Raw genomic sequence first — 19197 nt, forward strand, 5'->3', positions numbered from 1 at the left:
CTGCCACATGCCTTATTTTTTGTGTATTACTACAATTTTTTTCTAGCAATGCACAAACACAGTCAACACCTTTTTTTCAGTTTCTTAGTTCAGTTCTATAACTAACTTAACTTAACAGGTCTTAATGTAATGCAAATACATTTTATCATGGCTTTATTAGTTAGTGAATTTGGTTTTAGAATATGGTTGTCACTCATTATCGTTTGACACTTTTCTGGGGACTTGATACTGTAATGAATTGGAGGAAACTGGCTAAAGTCATTAACTGTTTTCTGTACTTGTGCTTTTAATAAACATGAGATTGATTAGTATGCACAAACACGCAAGGAGCAAACCAAATTCACTTCTTTCAAGAATTGCATATGCAAATATAGACTTTTAGAGCTGGAAGAGTGTGAGAGAGGAAGATAAGTCCAGTAAATGGTATTAAAAGTCATGTGTGGTTTCGTATGTGTGTGATCGGTCTGATTGAACTCCCATTGATAATGTATCTAGGCTGTGGGCCTCTTTCCATCACTGCATTGTTGCCATTGTTTTCCTCACACACTTTCTCAGCATGCATCAAGAGATTTCTCTCCCCCTGAGCTTTAATTAGTGTTCACACACGCTTCAATTAGTGGGAATAGACACAGTAAAACAGTGCCAAAATCTTTTATTCAAGAGAGAGAGAGAGAAAAAGAGATTTTTGTGTGTGAATAATATGCAGAATGGTTTCTTTGTGCGTGTGTATTGGTGAATTTTAATCCGCAGTTGTGGAATAGCACCAGACTTGGACACCACGAGACCACTGGAATCCGAATAAACTTGTACCAAAATCAAAGGTCATGGTGTGGCCTCAGTGTGTGTGAGAATAGTTTCATAGCGATATCTTTGAGTCATAGTTTTTAAATAGCTTCATTTTTGTCAAAGCCGTGCTCTCTAGACAAAGAGCAGTGGTGTTCATGCGGGAACTGTGAGTTGATTTTGAGTGATCCTGTTCTCCTTTTTCGCACAATTTTTTTCTGTCTATTGTTTTTATCATTAGAAAAGACCAAAACATACTTTTTCATATTGGAGATTAATTTAAGTGTGTGTATGTCTGTGATGTCCTGTGTTTCTTCAAGAAGCCACAGAAGTGTACGGCATAAGAACTCAGCCTGTCCAACCACACAAGAATCAGTTCTCGTCGATTCAGAGCGGCACCAAGAAATCTCTATACTTAAAAACAGATCACACACACACTTCAGATCTGGCCTCGTGCTCTGTGTGGCTCTCCTCCAGTGGGATCGTGTACTCTCGGAAGTGGAGAGCAGCATCTGTCTATGCCCAGGCTGAAATGAGTTGGGCGTTTGTAGAGTTCCTCAGACGGTCGTTGAGAGAAGGGTATGGTTAACAGCGTTTGATTCAGCTCTGAACGGCTATGGCTGAGCAGGCCCTCCCTTAAGTGAGCAACACTGACCGCCTCGGCCACGGAAAGAGCCCATATTTCACCTGGAGTTAAAGAGAAGCACTCTTGAACTGAAGATTACTCAGCAGGTTCCACGGCGTCTGTACTTCAGCGGGGCACAGTCGGCAAACAGCCCGCTGGCTATGCAAACAGCATTATTATTCACAAGTGTTTGCCGTTATTTACCAAGAGCTGTAAATTGTACACAAATTGCAGATGTCGTTCTTAAACCTGACACAGGGGCAGCCTCTGACGATTGATAAGAAAAAGATGTTGGGAGAAACATGAAGGGAGCCCGAAACAGATGAAAGAGATTTTGTCTTTATCATCAGATAACAGTTATTGTCCTGATATATCATGCAATATTATTAATATTTTTTATATTCTTTATGTCAGCAGTTATTTAATCTAGTTGTACTTATAAGGCATTTTAGGAGAAACATCTGAGACAAAGACATAACTGAGAATTCCTGAGATATAAAAATACAACTGGGAAAACCGGAAGGATTGTTGTCCTGTAATGGGAGGGGCTCACTTAAGGTCCTGTATCGTGTAGCACTACTCACAGGGAGAGCAGGGCTGAGAGAAAAAGATGATAGAGATATGGAGAAGACAAGAAAGACAGCAATTTAGAGGAGAGAGGAGGTAAAATGCGATAAGGAGCTGGATAATGAATTCTAATGCATGAGAGAACAGAGAACATCAGCTTTTCACAGCCCTTCTCTCGGTTTCCCATGCGGCCTCATCCTTATCTCCTCATCTCCCTGTTTTCCTCTTTCTTATCCTCCTGGAGTCACTCCCAGAAACCCAATATGTTCCTCAGCCGACCAATATGACTCAGATGTGACCAGGTGCAAATACAGAGACCATTTGTTACCAGTGATTTACCACACTGTTAGAGCAGACATCATTCTATATCTCTAAATCTTGTCTGTGTCTTTTATATATTTCTCTTTATCCTTCTAAGGCTCTTGCACGTGACATCTTTCCCCTGTTCTGGTCAGGTCAGTATAAGAAGGGGGAAAAGCTTTGGTTCCACATGCATGCGCTAGCTGGAAGGATTTCCCTGATGGGGCATGAAGCCCAGGGGTCTGTGGCGTTGGACCGCTTTGCTTTATGTGAGTGTGTGTGTGTGTGTGTGTGTGTGTGTGTGTGTGTGTGTGTGTGTGTGGTTTTGCAGTCCTCCATGACTTGGCTGGATTTCTTCTATTAATACTCTGTTGATATTGGCACAGTGAGGTGGAATTATACTGTTTCTATTTGCTCTCTCTATCAGTACTGTAGCAACGCTGAATAAGGAAAGAGAACTGAGTCTTTAAGTGGCTTAGCACAATGAGCGGTAGGGTTTTTAGGAAGCGCCACCTTTCCTGTGGCTCTACCTGGAGATTTTGACACTTTTTTTTCTCCCATTAATGATGGGATGTGAGTGCAGGAGTGACTCAGCATAGTGTCAGGCTATTTTAGGGTAATACGTGACTTGAACTTCTGATGAGAGATTTGGTATTTAACCTCAATCCATGAGCCTTATTCATGAACCGCGAGCAGAAATTTTTTTGTAAAACCATTAGTAAATCTTAAAAAATATTTGTATGTAAATTGTCCCATTAAAAAACGAGCGTGGCAATTTACATACAAATGGGTTTATGAACTATTTTCAGTAAAAACTTGTTCTGCTCGCGTTTCATGAATGAGGCTAAATGCTTACATTTTGCCATGTTGATTTTGACAAAGCTATCAAAATCTAATTCCTGAAGACAAAGTCATAGACATGTTTTAATCTTCAGTTTTGAGAAACCTTTTAGTATTTGCATTTTTTAATCAGTCAAACTAATTACGGAAGAAAAAAAAGACGTTAAATTGGGGCTTCAGGAAATCGGGTTTTTTTTAAACTATCATCCAGGCACCTCCAGGGGGCGCAAGAGGGTTCTAGGGGATCTGAGAGATTTAAAAAAAAAATGTTTTTAATTGTATTTATCAGAACTTGTATCTATAGGACTGTCAAAATTAATTGTAAACTGCTCTGGAACCATATTTATTATGAAATACACTTATAGAAATATTTTGAAATGGATGCATTTAACATAACTCTAATAATGGGTAGAAAAAAATGGGTAGATTCACTTGTATTTTTTGTTGTTGTACAGTAACAAAATGAAAGCACATTTGTTAACAAACAACACAGAGTTTTTACACTATCATTATTCATATAGCCGTCAAAGTTTTTTTAGAAAGGGGTCAAAAAAGCTTGAAAAATCCTGATAGTATAATGCATGAAGAAACGAGTATTTTTTAACTCGAGTCATCATTTAAATTATTAGACCTCTTTAAAGTGTTTTTTTTTTTTTGCTGTCTGAAATGGCCTTCATATGGCTTTTTCCCCCTGGTGGTCCTGAGTGGTCTCTGGAGTGGCCTGGTGGTCTCCTCGTTAGGCCTAGATAACATAAACAGGGGTCGGAGGTCATGTTTATACTGCTGATCCACCTTTGCGCTCATGCCTCATCATCAGAGAGATGGACGGTTTCAGAGGGTGAAGAGCATAAGGTGTCAGCTTTCTTTTTAAACTGTTTCCCCCCCTCCTCTCTACAGATAAAAGACAGAGGTCATGGACCACCAAACGCAAGTTTCCTCCTCCTGCCACTTGATAACCGGCAACGTCTTTAAGGAAATTCAATGTAGACGGCGCTGAATGGGAGCATTAGCATTTAAATGGCCGAACAATTGAAAAATGCATTAGGATACATAAAAAGGCCTTGTTCCTACTTTTTGGCCACTTTAAGGATCAGAAAGGCAGCGAGGGAGAAAGAGATTAGTTTTAAAGCTGCTTTTCTGGAAAAGATAACTAGCTGTCCAGGTTCATTTTAATGTGAATGTGTGTGCGCGTATGATTTTCAGACCAGACACACTTTGTCCTTTCCATTTGCTTTATTGCTAGTCACACCTTTGGCTCCTGCTGGCAGTGTAAAATCTCAGACAGGAATATTTTGGCACATACAGATGTTTGGACTGGAGTTCCACATTGAAAACATTTGGGATGTGTTTTGAATTGCCTCTCAATCTCTAAAAGTGTGTCCCTTTTCCAAACAGATCAAAACGCATCTTCACATGTTCGTGCAGAAGTTTAATGCTGATATGATCTAAAGGAGAAGAGGAATGTTGTTTTAGAATTTGAGAAATGATTTCATCCCTTTATGACAGACTCTTGACTATTTATCATTTATGTTATCACTTTTGCACTGAAAAGCTGTCATCTGCTAGAGAGTAAGAATGTAAAGGACATAGTGTGCAAATGAACGAATGACAGTGAGTGAGTGATACTGTGTTGACGTTTGGGATGTGCAACACTACATATTCTCAAAATCGACTTGTCGGTTTTTTTTTTTGAATGACTGGTTTGTCCTAAAACTGTGCAATCATACAGGGCTTCCTTTAGACCATCAAAAACTATTCTATCATCAATTTCTCACCATCATGTTGTTCCCATCATGTATGACTTTATTTTTTCTGCGGAGTACAAGAGAATTAAAAAAAATGTTTTAACTGTTTTTGCCAGAACAACATTGAACCCCATTAACTTTCATTATGTATGTGCATTGTTCCTGTTCCATGTAATAGACTGTTATTTCCTCTCACACATGCCCAGAACATATATGCTAGTTGGCCATTGGGTTTAGTTTTTGCAGTGTGTTCAAGTGCAACTTTTGGCCCAGACGCAGGTTATGCAAGGCAACAACACAGTCGGCTTTCGTCATCTCTAGTTCTTTCTTCTTAGCCTGCTATCATGCTAAAACACAGCATGCCAAAAACTCTGAATTACTATTTTTTTCCCAAAAGGAATTAATGAAATCGACTAATCAGTTGTTGACCAACTAGCCGACTAGTTGACCATCCTGACCATCCCTAGTCATTATTATTGAGAGATGAAAGGGAATGGGGTGATTCTTATGCCAGAGGCTCTTTTTTTAATTCAATCTTTAAGCTGACCTGAGAGAAGGAAAGAAGAGGCGAGAGAAAAAGAGCTCTGGTTAACTGGCAGGGCCCCAGGCAATGAGTATTCAGAGAAAACTTTGATCTTCTGCATGATGATTCTGACCTCATGGTTTCTTCACCACACTCCATTACAACAACGCACAGAGCGAGAGAGACAGACGGCTGTGGTAATTCTTTACTGTGGTCTGTGGTTTCAGTGTTTTTTTTCTACTGTGAAATTAATCAGTCTTAGATTCCCTCTCCTTTTTCTACTCTAGTTTCTTTAGCTTTTTTGCTCTTTCATACCAGTTGCAGTTATGTTTGTAGGTGATGAATCATGACATTTATTAACTCTGGACTGAATTCATGAAGTCTGATTGTTTCTTGACAGGTTACTATGGGCTTGAGTTGACCAATGAAATCAGCTGTATGGCGGGGTTTGCGCTTAACTGATTTGGAAATCAACTGGGAAAAAGGTTTTGACTGACATGTAAAGTGACCAACCACAATTCGTTTTGATTTTACCTGAAACAATCGATATTGGTAAAAGCGCTATATAAATTGTGACTTGACTTGACCTAATGTTTAGAAATGTAAAATCATCTTTTAAAATTCTGACCAAAACTGAAAAGGTTGTCAATTCCATATTTATTCATTAAGTTAAAGCTATATTTGACAATTTCCAATTAATTTCACTAAACAATATTACTAGTAGGGATGCACTAATATTAGAAGAAATAAAATAAAATTCTGGCCAATAAGTCAGCAATTATTTTCATATTTTGTTAAAAAAAGAGGGTGATATTAAAAATGCCATGCTAGGATGGATGGATGGATGGATGGATGGATGGATGGATGGATGGATGGATAGATAATGATGAATGGATAGGCAGATATAATTTAATGACATTTTTAATTAGTATTTCATCGAACCATGAGGTCAATTTATAACAAATTTATAATCTTCTTATTGTTTGTATTGTTAATCTTCAGGATTGTTTGGAAATCAGTGCTTTTGTCCTAAACCTCACAAATTGCTCTTCTGTTGTTTCCAAACCTTTAATGTCCCTTAATTAGAGTATTGATCCACTCTTGGTTTACCTTAGATCTGAATCACAGACACCTTCGATTAGACTTGTTTTAAAAGCCACTAAAACACTCAAGAGGTTGTTCCTTAATAATGCTGCTGCCACGAACTTGCCAATGACAAGTACAAATGTGTTTTCTGTAACAAACTGAGAACTAAAGTTTAGCTGTTCTTTTTAGTGAAGTATTGGAAAAGGAAATGTTAGTACGTGTAGCTACCTGCTGTGATTCAATCTGAACGACGGCGAATGATGCTGAGACAGAGCGATGGAGGTTACTGGACATAAACGGTCATTTGTATTCAGTTCATGCTCACTCCCATACTGCCCGTTTATCATCCTTGCCTAGAGGTGGATTTACGTGCTTTATACTGGTACAACTTTATGCTCACTACTGAGATGCTGTGGATTCCTGTGGAGTGTGTGATGATGGGGATGTGTGTCTGTGTGAGTTTGTGTCCCCCTTTGGTGGTATAAGATTGCTTAAAATCTGTGACAGGCCCCAGAGGAGAGTCGATTCAGTCCATCTCAGTGTGAGGTTGAAACCTCCGTGTTTCTCCAGGGTGGTGGATGTGATCAACGGGGGTGGGGAGGGACAGTCTGGTGGAGATGGTGATAGCCAAGGCTGTGCCTGGGGAATCTGATGTGTCAGTATCTAGGGTGCAGGAAGAGTGAGGAACAGCACTGAAGCTTCCCTTACACTTATATCCACATATCAGATTTAGAGACCTGGTTCAAACGTACAGGCACAGGAAGTCAGACTGCCAGCACAAATCTTTTCAGTTCATCTGCTCTCAGCACAGTCGGTGGACACTCGAAACGCACAGTGTGCCATAATGGTTGTCTGCTAATATTGAGAGATATGGAGATTTTTTTCCCCTGTTTTTACGTTTCGATTTTGCTGTTGTCTAACATTTGCTTTAAACTAATCTTTAAAAACACTAATTTAATAACATGTTAAATGTAATCTTTAGTGAATCTAATTTTTAACTAAGAATAACTTAACATTTTAAAAAATAATGTTTTTAAAACGTACATAATACATTTGTGATTCCTAAATTCCTAAAAGCCTTTAATACAATTGTGTATTTTTACATTTATTTTTATTTATCCAATAATCGACTGTTGTAATATTGATATATTATGCAATATTAATGGTAAATATTGCCGTAATATATCCCTAAAAATAAACAAAAACAATTAATTAATTTCAAAATTATAGAATTTTATATCAGCTATTTATACAATTTTGGCCATTGCATGAGAATAATTTTTGGTTTATTGATAACGGATTTTAAATATTGATTGTAAGAATTTAAATATTGATTAGTCCGTAGTAGGGGTTGGCAATATGACCTTATTTCACAATATGGTAATTTTTGTTCACGATATAGTTATTTTATCTCATTTCCATTATTAAAAAGAAGAAAAAAAAGAAGCTAATTTTCAAACAATAAAATAAATACAATATAACAAAAACATGAATTATACAAATTAAGTTTTTCAGGTACAATGGGAATATTTAACATGTAGTTAGAATTAGTACAGAAATGTAATCAAATGTAAAATAAAATATTATATTCCCGCTCTTATATTCTCATTTCATCACTCTGAAGTGTCTATAGTGCTAAAGCAAAATATCTTAACGATAGACATTGTATACCATGGTGACAATATATATCGTCATGCTCCCCAGGCCTAGTCCGTAGTTGTGACATTGTTAAATAATATTATTTGGAAATATAGTAACTTTAACTTAATTTAATATGGCATTAACAATTCTAAAGCCATTTTCCATTCATTTCCTCTTTGACTTGGGTTTCTTCCAGTTTCTGGATGGATTTCACTTGCATCCACATAATGAAATGACTCCACCGCCACACACACACACACACACACCGCCACACACACACACACACGAAAAGTCTAAGTGAAGCTAATGGAGAAGAGGTTAAAAGAAGGAAAGATCCTCCGGATGAAAAAGTAACCTGAGTGTCACCACTGCCACTGTCTCAATTCACCTTATCTATTCTTTCAAATTAGGCTCATTAGGTTCTCTTTCTCTTGTTTTCTTTGTCTGTATATTATTCCACACAGATGACCTCAGTGTGTAATTTACCTTCTGTTCTTTCCTCTTTTAAAATGTCTTCTTTTCTCTTTCCTTTGCTCTCAATTCCCTTCCAAAACACACACATTTACACAGCTTTGTTTACACAGCAGATAAAACTGATTTATTTTTCATATCAGATCATTAGGACTGACGGTCTGTACTGCCATTTTGCAAGAAATCAAATCTGTTTTTTGTTCAGACAGTTTCATCAATATCCAGTATATCTACATTGATCGTCATAATAATGACTTCAGCTCAACTTGACGCCAGGATACACAACAGTAGTTGTCATTGAGGAAAATGAGGACAGAAAAAAAACGAATATTTTATTCTTTACTCTTAAATCATTTTCAGAGTAATTTGCTGAAAACACGCTACTTTATACAAGCTTTGAAAAACTGTCTAATTCAGACATCAGAGACGGCTTTATCTGTACTATTCTCCCAGTCTCCCATTACACACAAATGCATGAAACAAAACGGATTATCCGAATGTGGCGCCCGACACATATGCAAAAGGGCGACACTACAGAACCTTCAGAAAGCATGTGCTGCATATTGATTAACATTTGATCCTTTTTGCTTTCATCTTCACTGTTCCCTAGGCTCTAATCCAACCCTCAAGACCTGTCTGTCTGCCTGCATTGACCCTCTTACTCTCTGCTCCTCTAGGGGTGAGGCCACATAAGAGCCCGGGTGGTACCAGTCCGCCCAGATTGATTACTGGTCCGCCTAGTGTCAGAATATACTAATGGTTTGGAATTAATGAAAAAACAAAAGCAAAAACAAAGGGACTGCCTTCTGGTAGCTCAAATATCAGACTTTTTATTATATTAGAAGAATGGATTATATTATATATATTTTTATATTATTATATTAGTTATTACGATTTTAAAAACAATAATATTGTAAAATATTATTAATGTAAAATAACTTGGTGCTATAATTTTTACAATGTAATTTACTTCTGTGATGACAACTGAAACACACACACACACACACACACACACACAAACACACACACACTCTGTCCAATCACATGAAGATTTCTAGCCTTGTCATTGCTCTTCTCCGTGGACACCTTGGTATTTCTTGAACACATACTGTACCTTGTGCCCTTTGGGAATAACAGAAACAAGAACTAAGGAATTCTGGGAGGGATGATAAGGGCAGATGGATGGTCTTGGCTCAGGGATGAGAGGAGTGAGCTGATAAATCCAATACTGATGTCAGCAGGGGGATGGCTGTGAAAGATGTAGTGAAAGGAGGAGGATTGGGTGGAGGAGGGAAGAGAATTATGTTTGTAAAAATGCTCCGCCAGCACTGGTTGGAAGTGCTGGTCTCTCAGCCTGAGGCTGTCAGCAGGGCCTTCGTAGGGATCACTGCTGTCATATGAGTACATATACTGATCACTAATGGTGTTTCTTTGACTGTGTGGACAGATTCGACACTGTGTCCTGTCCTCCTAACCAAGTGTGACATGATAAAGTCACAAGCGATATAAGTTCTTCCATGTACAAAAAACAGTTTGTGGTCCATAAGATTTTATTTCTTTTGTTGAAAGTAATTTATATTTTTATTTAGGAAAAGTGACAGTAAAGATAAAAAATATATATATATATATATTAAATGTTTTTCTTTTGAATTTTCTGAAATCGGAAAAAGGTATCTTTTTGACCAAATGCAGTCTTGGTGAGCATGAGACTTTTCCAAAATTAAAAAAATATATGTTTTTTAGCCACCATGTCATTACTGAAAAGGATATTTTGAGAAGAAAATGTTGTGATGTGTGTAATAATGTGTTAAGTTTTTATAAAGGCATTACAAATGGCTACTTCTTGAGGTCAGTTCGAAATTCAAGCAGTGATAACAGTGGATTAGATTGACGAAAAACGCAGCTGCACACTACTGTCTTAAATTGCCATCGTTCAATGAATATGCCAGAGAGCATTGCAGAAAAAGTAAAAAAAAAATTCATCAACTTTTGGTTACGTGACAAGTGTAATTTAACTGTACACCCTTGCCTCTACCTCCTTGTGACACACCATCTCCATTTGCAGCGTTCTCTGTCATAACGTAAACTGTAGTGTCTAAGCGACCTTAAAGTGCACTTTCTCTGTCTTCCTGCCTCACTTTCTCTCTCTCTGCTTGGTCATGTTTTGGTTTTCCTGCTGAAGGAAGGTGCTGGGAATTGTTCCCCATAACAGTAATAGAATAGTTCTCTCCTGCTCTGCAAACAGTTTCCACGGCAACAGCTGGGACGGGGTAGGGTGGGGGTGGGGGGGGGGGGGCTTTATAAAAAGCTGCACAGCCATAGAAAGTATTCATCTTATGTTTTGTATCAGCAGTGATAGTGCAGACAGACACACACACACACACACACACACACACACACACACACACACACAAACACACGCACGTGAAATGAGGCAGCACAGGTCGTGACGCAGCTCTGCAACAGCATGCTGTTGTGAATTCATTGCGTCCATGATGGATGTTTGTCATCACGATTCACCTGACCCAACACTCTGAGAGTGAAATGTCTGACACTGATGACCAATCTCATTATTATTTCCACCGGTAATAACGATCATCCATCACCCAACGAGACTTTGATCGGTGCCGTGTAACGAGAGGTGGAAACGGTGGAGAAGAATTCTGTGACATTTCCGTAATCACTCAATGGAATCTTTTATTATCTAGGACCGTCGTTTCCGCCACGACGCCTGGGCCGCACGGTCCATTTCACCAACATATGAGATTTTCTATCTGTCAACTTCCCCCCGTTATTGATCCTGCACAGATTACTGCCAAAAGTCTCAATCAAAAGCCTAATTTCTTACCGTTCCACCCCACCACGCTTGAACTGACTGTGAACGAGTACATTTATAAACAACAAACAGCATGTCACACACCAACTTTTAACAGAGCAGCAGTCTGGTATCTCTTTCCAGTACAGTGACATAGTATCTCGTAGTGTATGTGTGTGTAATTCTATCCACACAGCGTACTACCTACGGGAGATCGGGGTTGAGGGGGGATGGAGGGGCTATATTTAGCTGACCTGGGTGCCCGTGAACACAGGGTGGTGGGCAGGGAGACAGGTGCAGACCTGCCATTATGGAAGAATAGAAATCCCCTGCAGACACAGGACAGAGCTCTAGTTGACAGGAATAACCATGTGTGTATGTATGTGTTTTTAGAAAATATATGCATCATATATTATGTAATACATATATTATGTATTACGTGTACTGTATATTAATGTATATGCATGTATGAGTGTGCATAAAGAGACCAATGAGGAGGTGGAACTAACCGTTATGTACGGTAACTGTAAAATTAGCCAACTTTGAAAACAACTTTACGCTTTTCCCTCATTTAATATGAATGTAAATGTGTGTGTGCGCCTCTTCTCATAGTTAGAATTTGTAGCCTACCAAATCAAACAACCTTTTCTATTGGTTTGTATTCTCCTGGGCCTGCTGTGGCCTGGTTGTACAGTGTGCTTACAGAAAAGGGTAATATGTAATAGATAATTGAAAGAACGAGAGTGGGAGCGTGAGAGAGAGAAAGCTATACATAAAGAACCTGTCCCTCAATTATCAGAACCTCAAAACAAATCTCTATCCCTTTCCCTGGCCCTTCCTATATCCACACACACACATACTTGTGCTTTCAGCATTATGGGCATTAGCTCGCCTGTGCTTTTGAAAGCTGTGAGTGACACTAACTATAGGCTGTGCCTTTCACTGCAGGTCTGGTTGTTTAAGAGTGGAACAGACAGCTTGTCACCAGGTCGTCATAGTGACAGCGACCTCACCGCCACTAACCGGCGGCCTGCCAGTGCGTGTGTGTGTGTGTGTGTGACTGACCGTGCGAGAGGCCCACTCTCCGCTTCGATGCCTGTGTGCCGAGAAAGCAGATATGTCCTGATTACTCGAACACGTTTGGCCTTGTAATAAAGAACGTCGCTAAAATCGGCTTTCAGATGCTTTTAAAATACTTCTGGAAACGCTGTTTGGATTTCATACAGAAAAGGCCACAGTTTTTCAATTTTTCAGCATTCGGTTCATAATTCTTGCGTGCATCCCTGCTGTGCTGGCAAAGATCACCGGGTGACTAATGGCACAGTCAAAATACAACCTGCACAACTCTGTTAGAAAGCAAATTCATCACGGTTTGTAGCAATGGAACATTTGTTTTTGCTAGATGAAGGCGGGGAGTTAAAGAGATAGGTCCCCCCAAAAAAAACTAAATTCATTTCAATAATAACTGTTTTTTCCTGTGGATCACAATGTTTGTGCACCTTTTTTCATTAAGAGAAATTGAAGTATCTGTCAAATCCCATTCACTCAAGCTTAAACCAATATAGACCTCTTTGAGAGCCGTGGATAAAGAATTTCAGCGAAGACTTATTTGACATTAGTAGATCTCAGCGGTCAAGAGTACAGAGCATGTTTATTTTCTCCGTAGAGGAATTGATTTTTAACTTGTATAACTTGTAAACCATCAAAGACCTGTGAGTTCTGAACTTTATTTTTCCATATTTTCTGAGAAAAGTCTGTATATATGAAACAATTTTTTTTTATTGATTTTTTGACAGGTGTTTTGTATTTGTATTTTGAAGGAAATGTCTGTAAACTAAACGGATAATGTCCTGTCAGAAAATTACCAGTATATTTTCGACAGATTATACAGATTGTTTTTTTTCTTACAGTGTAGTTTTTAATCTAATTACATTAGGCAATTTGCAGTGCTTCATGGGATTGCAGTTCATTCCCTCAATAATTAAGTAGGCCTACTTGTATTTTTTTTATGCCTTTAAATCGAAGTTTGTTTTTTAATGTGGTGATAAATCAGAGAGCTGGTTGGCTTGTTTCTGGTCTTTTAAAAAAAATCCCTGTGGAAAAAAGGAATGGGTAAAATAGCTAAGGAACCAAGGTGGTTTAGAAAACGCTGGAACTGTTTTGCTCTAATGTCAGTGTCCATGTAACTGGTTCTATTTGCCCCGCTCTGAGCAGGATTCGAACCCAGGTCTTCGGCATGGGAGGCGGGCGCGCTAACAAGGACACTAAAGACCACAGCCTCTAGCATCAGTCACTAGATCGCCTCTTGAGGCCAGGGGAGGGAGGTTTACAAGCACAGCTCTTTCTGGCCTACGTCTGTTACAACCACCACTATTTGCTTTGTATTTTTGGGAGCTGTGGCAATGTTCTGCCCAATAGTGTTCCATATGTAGAAAGGGAATCATACAGGTTTGGAATGACATGAATCACAATTATGACAGAAATTAAAAAATCTTGATGAACTATCACTTTAACGTACATCCTCGAGCAAAAACATATTGTCATTCCGGTGGTAGATTTTAAAGACCCCTCCACCTCCTTACAAATAGTCATGCGCACACGGACTCGCATTCAATCAAACCCAAACAGGTCCCTCTGGGAAGCCACCATATGAGGCATTAGTGTGTAATTTGAGATTATGAGGTGGACCGGAGGTTTAGTGATTTTATCGGAGGCTCCATTTCAGCCATGGAGCCAAGGTCAGATTCGCAGCGAGGGGACGGGGAAGAGGGGGGAGTGCTGGTGCATGATGGGAAGGGGCCCATTGGGGCCTGTGTGTGTGCATATGATAGGGGTGAAAAGGAGCTTCAGGCGGAGAAATGAGGAGATTGAAGGCGGAGATTGCGCATATCGTGGATGGAGAGAGTGCTAAAGGAGAGGAGGAGGAGGTCAGCGGCAGAGGAAAGAAGGGAGAGAGGGAAAGTTTGGAAGGGTTATTATCTCAGGATGTGATGAGAGATGGGAGAAGTCAGCATTTGGCACGTAGGCCAGTCGGGCACAGGCCAATTTAATCTACGATAGATGCTCCTTGACTCACCCGCCGCAAGATAGAAGAGAGGGATGTCGCACGAGTCAAGAATAGAAAAGAATCCTGGTGAGTGGATAGAAATCACAGCTGATTTCTTTAACTTCACACTGCGTGATTATGATAAGTGGGTCTTTTAACAGCCTAAACCTCTGTCAAGCATTACAAATCGCTCCGGATTTGTTTAAAACTCCCAGACTTTTTAAGTGATTGGTTCGAAAGCCCTTAAATTCCCCTCTGAGGCTTGATGGTATGTACGTTCAGAAAGGAAATCTGAAGTGCACTCAAGTATCGGTACAAATTAACGTCCCGCTGTGTACAAACTACCTAGAGTGTTGACAAAGAGATACGCTGAGGTAATAGTTTCAAATCTGTCTATATTAGAGCGAGACGAGAATGAAAGCAGAGATAAATGCTTATCCATGAACTTCACTGTTTTCCTTTCGTGAATACATTTCACACAATACATTTTTCACGGATATCAGTCGATCTGGTTGTTTCTGTAACAGTCCACTGGTGTGGAGTGAGCGGAACTGAGCAGGCATTTTCAATTCACTCTCTATGGCTGGTGGCGAGTAGTATATGAAACTGTTGATGATTGACAGTGGAGTGGAGAGCGTCAAAAAGTTGAGAAAAACTGCAAATTCATGTCTCAAAAATCATTTCTCCTTGCCCAGTCGAGTTATATTGTATTATTTATATTTTAGATATATATTTTGTGGAGATATTTGTTTGTACTCTAAATTTCCAAATTTTTTTGTTCCATAGAAATATATAATCGTTATCTTTAAAAAAATGTGTCTCATAAAAGTTTCTAAAAGTTTCACATTTGTAAATTCTCACACATTTTTGTTCGATACTATTATTATTGATCAATTTGTATTTTTATAATTTTTATATTTTCTAGAAATATTGCATTTTTTAAATTAAATTTAAAAAGTTTTCTTTAAAAGTTTTTTGCTCAAAATTTAAATATATATTGTTTTAATTTAGACGTTAAATGCAATTTACATGTTGTTGTTTTTTTGTATTGCAGCTAGGTTGTGGTTGGATTGTTTTCTGTACCAGTGGGCAGGAATCGGAGTCTTGGTTTTACTTACACACACATCTCATATTCACATCTCAGCTGCGGCACGACTAGCGCTCACACTGCCACGCATCACGTCTGTATCTGAGAGAGACTCATACCGGCACCTCGCATTAATCTGTTCACTCAGAGAAAGACAGAGAAAGAAAGAAACAGAGCGGCCCATTTATCTCCACGTTCCACAGAGTCACCGGCCTCATCTCCATCTGTCATTTAGAGGTGGAAGGGGTTGCCTTTGAGCATCTCACATGCCTGATACTCGCGGGTGTGTGTTGCGGAGCTGAACACCATCCCTGATGTTTTATTCCCTTTAATTATATTCGTGCTCTTCCAGTACTCCCTCATCGAATGAAACTTTGAGCAGAGCTTTAGTGAGCCTCCGCCACAGATGCTTTCCAGATGGATTGTTTGGAATTGTGTTGTGAAATTTACTAGCCTTCATTATCATCATCATCATCATCTTCACAGTCATCATTACCATCCTCTTCCTCATGAATTCCTACTCCTTATTGAGCCATCGTAGGAACATTACTAGAATGATAATTAGGAGTAGACGGCTCATGAATATTTAATTAAAGCTGGTTCTCTGAGCCAGTGAGTGGGCCTTGTGTTCAGTGCCTAATTAATTAAACATCAGAGTTTCTGAAGCCTTTTGATTAAAGATAAAGAGGAAATATAATGATCAATAGAAAACTTCTTAAATAAGAGGAAGAGCAGTACAGAAGCTTTTGCATTTTGCAAAGCACTTTGTTGGAAAGGGTTTGAATTTCACAGATGACTTTATTGGCTCTATGGGAGTTCTTTGGGTCAGAGGTCAGGTGTCATCCAAGGAGGTGTAAAAGCGATCCGTTAGCATTCCCATTTATCTCATTGCCTATACCTAAGCTTTTGAATGGCAAAAACTTTTGAATGTCAGTTGAGAAAGACTAACTAGAACATGTTGACAGGTTTTCTAGTGAGTGCCGCCTTCAGTGTCTATCTTTACCCCTGTCCCCCAAAGGTGATGTCAGTCACGCTAACTCTACTAAATAATGCTAACTAACTCCGTCAGGCTGAAAAAGGGCCTCCAGATACCTCCTTAAAGCCAAGCCACAGTCCTTGACGCCTTGAGATATAAGCTCAGCTCTGTTTGATTTGCAAATCCTTGCAACTCGCTGACAGACTGGAGAGTATTTACTCCTCTTTGCCTGTGTTTAAACATTCCGGGCACGGCAAGCACAGAGCTCGTGTTAAACATTAATCAGATTTATTCAAATGCCATTTGTAATTATCATGATCTCTGATTAGACTTGTAAATGATGTCTCTGAGACCAGGATGGAGCTAGACTTCAGGCTTTGGAGTTTGGCTGCAGGTGGGATTATTCTTATGGATTATAGAGGAGACGAGGGGAAAAGAGTGAAAAGGAGGGGTAAGATAAGTACACTGAGACTTGTGTGTGTGTGCGTCGGTGAAGGATGAGATAATAGAGGGAGAAAAGCACTTACAATTAGCCAAGCACAGCAGAATGTGCCCTCAAGTACCTAAGATCCACAGAAGTAAACAGACCACATTTCCATGTACTTTAGTGATTTGCTTTGTTACAGAGAATATAAATCTTAGGACTAGATGGTATTACCATGGCTCTTTGATATTTCAATATCAATAATTTTAATCATTTATTTAATTTTGTTATTTGTACTGGATCATGTTTGGTTCAGTTAATGGCTGATGTGAATGGAAGGCTATAGTAAAATACTCTCCTGCGTTATCTTGTAGTTAAATACTGTTTTTTTACTGTAGTTTTTGAAGCTCCAAAAAGCACTCCATCCATCCATCATAAAAGTAATCCATACAGCTCCAGGGGGTTAATAAAGGCCTTCTGAAGCAATGCGGTTTTTTTTAGAAAAATATCCATATTTATAACTTTATAAACTATAATCATTGGTTTCTGGTAACTGCCGTACGCTAGTCTAGTTCCGGCAGAAGAGTGACCTCTGACCCGACACATGACGTATTGACGAACACTGAAGCGCAGAGGATAGAGCAAAACAAAACACTGGTCACGAATTAGAAGTCTAAAACGCTAAGTTTTAAAGAGAAATTTCAGAGGAGCTTGAGTTTGTTGCGCAGCCCCATTAGTTTGAACCGTGAGCGGCGTCTACTCTCACCTAAGCTTACGCTGCTCCTATGTCATCATGGGTCAGAACAGAAGTCAGTCTTTCGCCGGAACTAGACTTGTGTATGGCCATTACCAGAAGCCAGTGATTATGGTTTATGAAGATAAAAAATACTTTTTAGGTGAACTTACCCTTTAACAGCCCTGCTTCTGAATCTGGTGCAAATCAGGTGATGAGTGCAGTCCAATTCCAAAACAAATGGCTCTTATGAATTGGTTCCTTTTTTGGGGGGAAAAAACAGCACAATTGGTGTTGTCCAATTCCCCAAACTAATCACTGAACTGTTCATTTTTGTCAATCAAAATACAGCACAAACCGTGTAGTCTGATTCCCTATCCCTATTCAAATCACTCTTTTTATTGTTTTTGTAAGACAAAAACAGACAACACAATCAATGTAGTCCAATAAATGTAGTCTTATGAGGTGGATGAATCAAAACCATACAATATGACTGGTGTCATCCAATTCCTGACTGAATGACTCTTATGATTCAGTTATTTGTAATGGTTTAAAAACACAGAAGAAACAACTTGAGGGTGAGTAAATGATGACAGAATTGTTTTGCACTTCAAGTGATTATTTAAATTATATCACCATTTTGACAACGACATTGGCAATGTTTCTTCCTCCTAAGTAGTCACCTTCATTTATATAGCGCTTTTAACAGTATGGATTGTTTCAAAGCAGCTTTACAGTGATAATAGAAATTAGCGTAACAGTGAAGTTGCGAAGATCATTAGTCATTAACTTAGGGGGTGCTAACACGACACCTTTCTAACAGAAAACCCTTGACACGCTCCGGCCGCCCATCTGCACAAAAAGTGCCTGGTGTCTCGAGAACGCACTCCCTGAAATAGGTTCAAAGGTGCAAACGATTATCCGTTGTCTCTGCGCAAACCTCAAAAACGCAAACCCGTGAAAACACAGACAGCGTGCACATGCGCATCACGTGTAGTCCTTCACAAATCAACCCTCAACAAACTACTTGTTAGGCTTTAAAAATGTATAATTCTGAAATTTTTGTAGCGTCTGCATAGCCACGCGAACCGGAATTATCCCGACAACGTGTTATCTGTATAGAGGTGAAAGGAAGGAGGCCTTCACAGGGGAGAGACTAGTTGACACTTCAGGACTTCGTTGTCGTCGTGTCCTGGCGCTGGTCATTCATCAGATCTGGATACGGCCTGGATCTGGCGGACAGCGGTAAACCTCGGGATAAACCGAGAGACTAATATTAGCGTAGACGCCATCCTTCTTATGACGAGGACTTGACAGAGCAGTCATCAAGTGTATGACAGTATTCTAGGTTATTACTTGAGGAAGATTTTTGTCCAATAATTAGAATCTCTGTTTTGTTCTGAATTAAGTAGTAGGAAATTGCTAGTCATCCAGTTTTTTATATCTGCTATGCATTCCGTTAATTTTGTGAATTGATAAGTTTCATCAGGGTGTGAAGAAATATAGAGCTGAGTATCATCAGCATAACAGTGAAA

At 39.1% G+C, this 19197-nt stretch overlaps 1 protein-coding gene across 7 annotated transcripts in view; it reads left to right on the plus strand.

The window, feature by feature from the left end:
• Positions 1 to 19197, plus strand: part of sema6bb (sema domain, transmembrane domain (TM), and cytoplasmic domain, (semaphorin) 6Bb) — a 129411-nt gene that overhangs the window by 33000 nt on the left and 77214 nt on the right. Inside the window, exon 2 of one of the 7 annotated variants that reach the window (XM_079637288.1) lies at positions 9192 to 9260. The exons of the other annotated variants lie outside the window; for them this stretch is intronic. The gene's annotated coding sequence lies outside the window, so the exon portion shown is untranslated. The remainder of the gene's footprint in view (positions 1 to 9191; positions 9261 to 19197) is intronic. 7 annotated transcript variants of the gene reach the window in all.

Source organism: Phoxinus phoxinus (assembly GCF_949152265.1).
Source record: "Phoxinus phoxinus genome assembly, chromosome: 15".
NCBI lineage: Eukaryota > Metazoa > Chordata > Actinopteri > Cypriniformes > Leuciscidae > Phoxinus > Phoxinus phoxinus.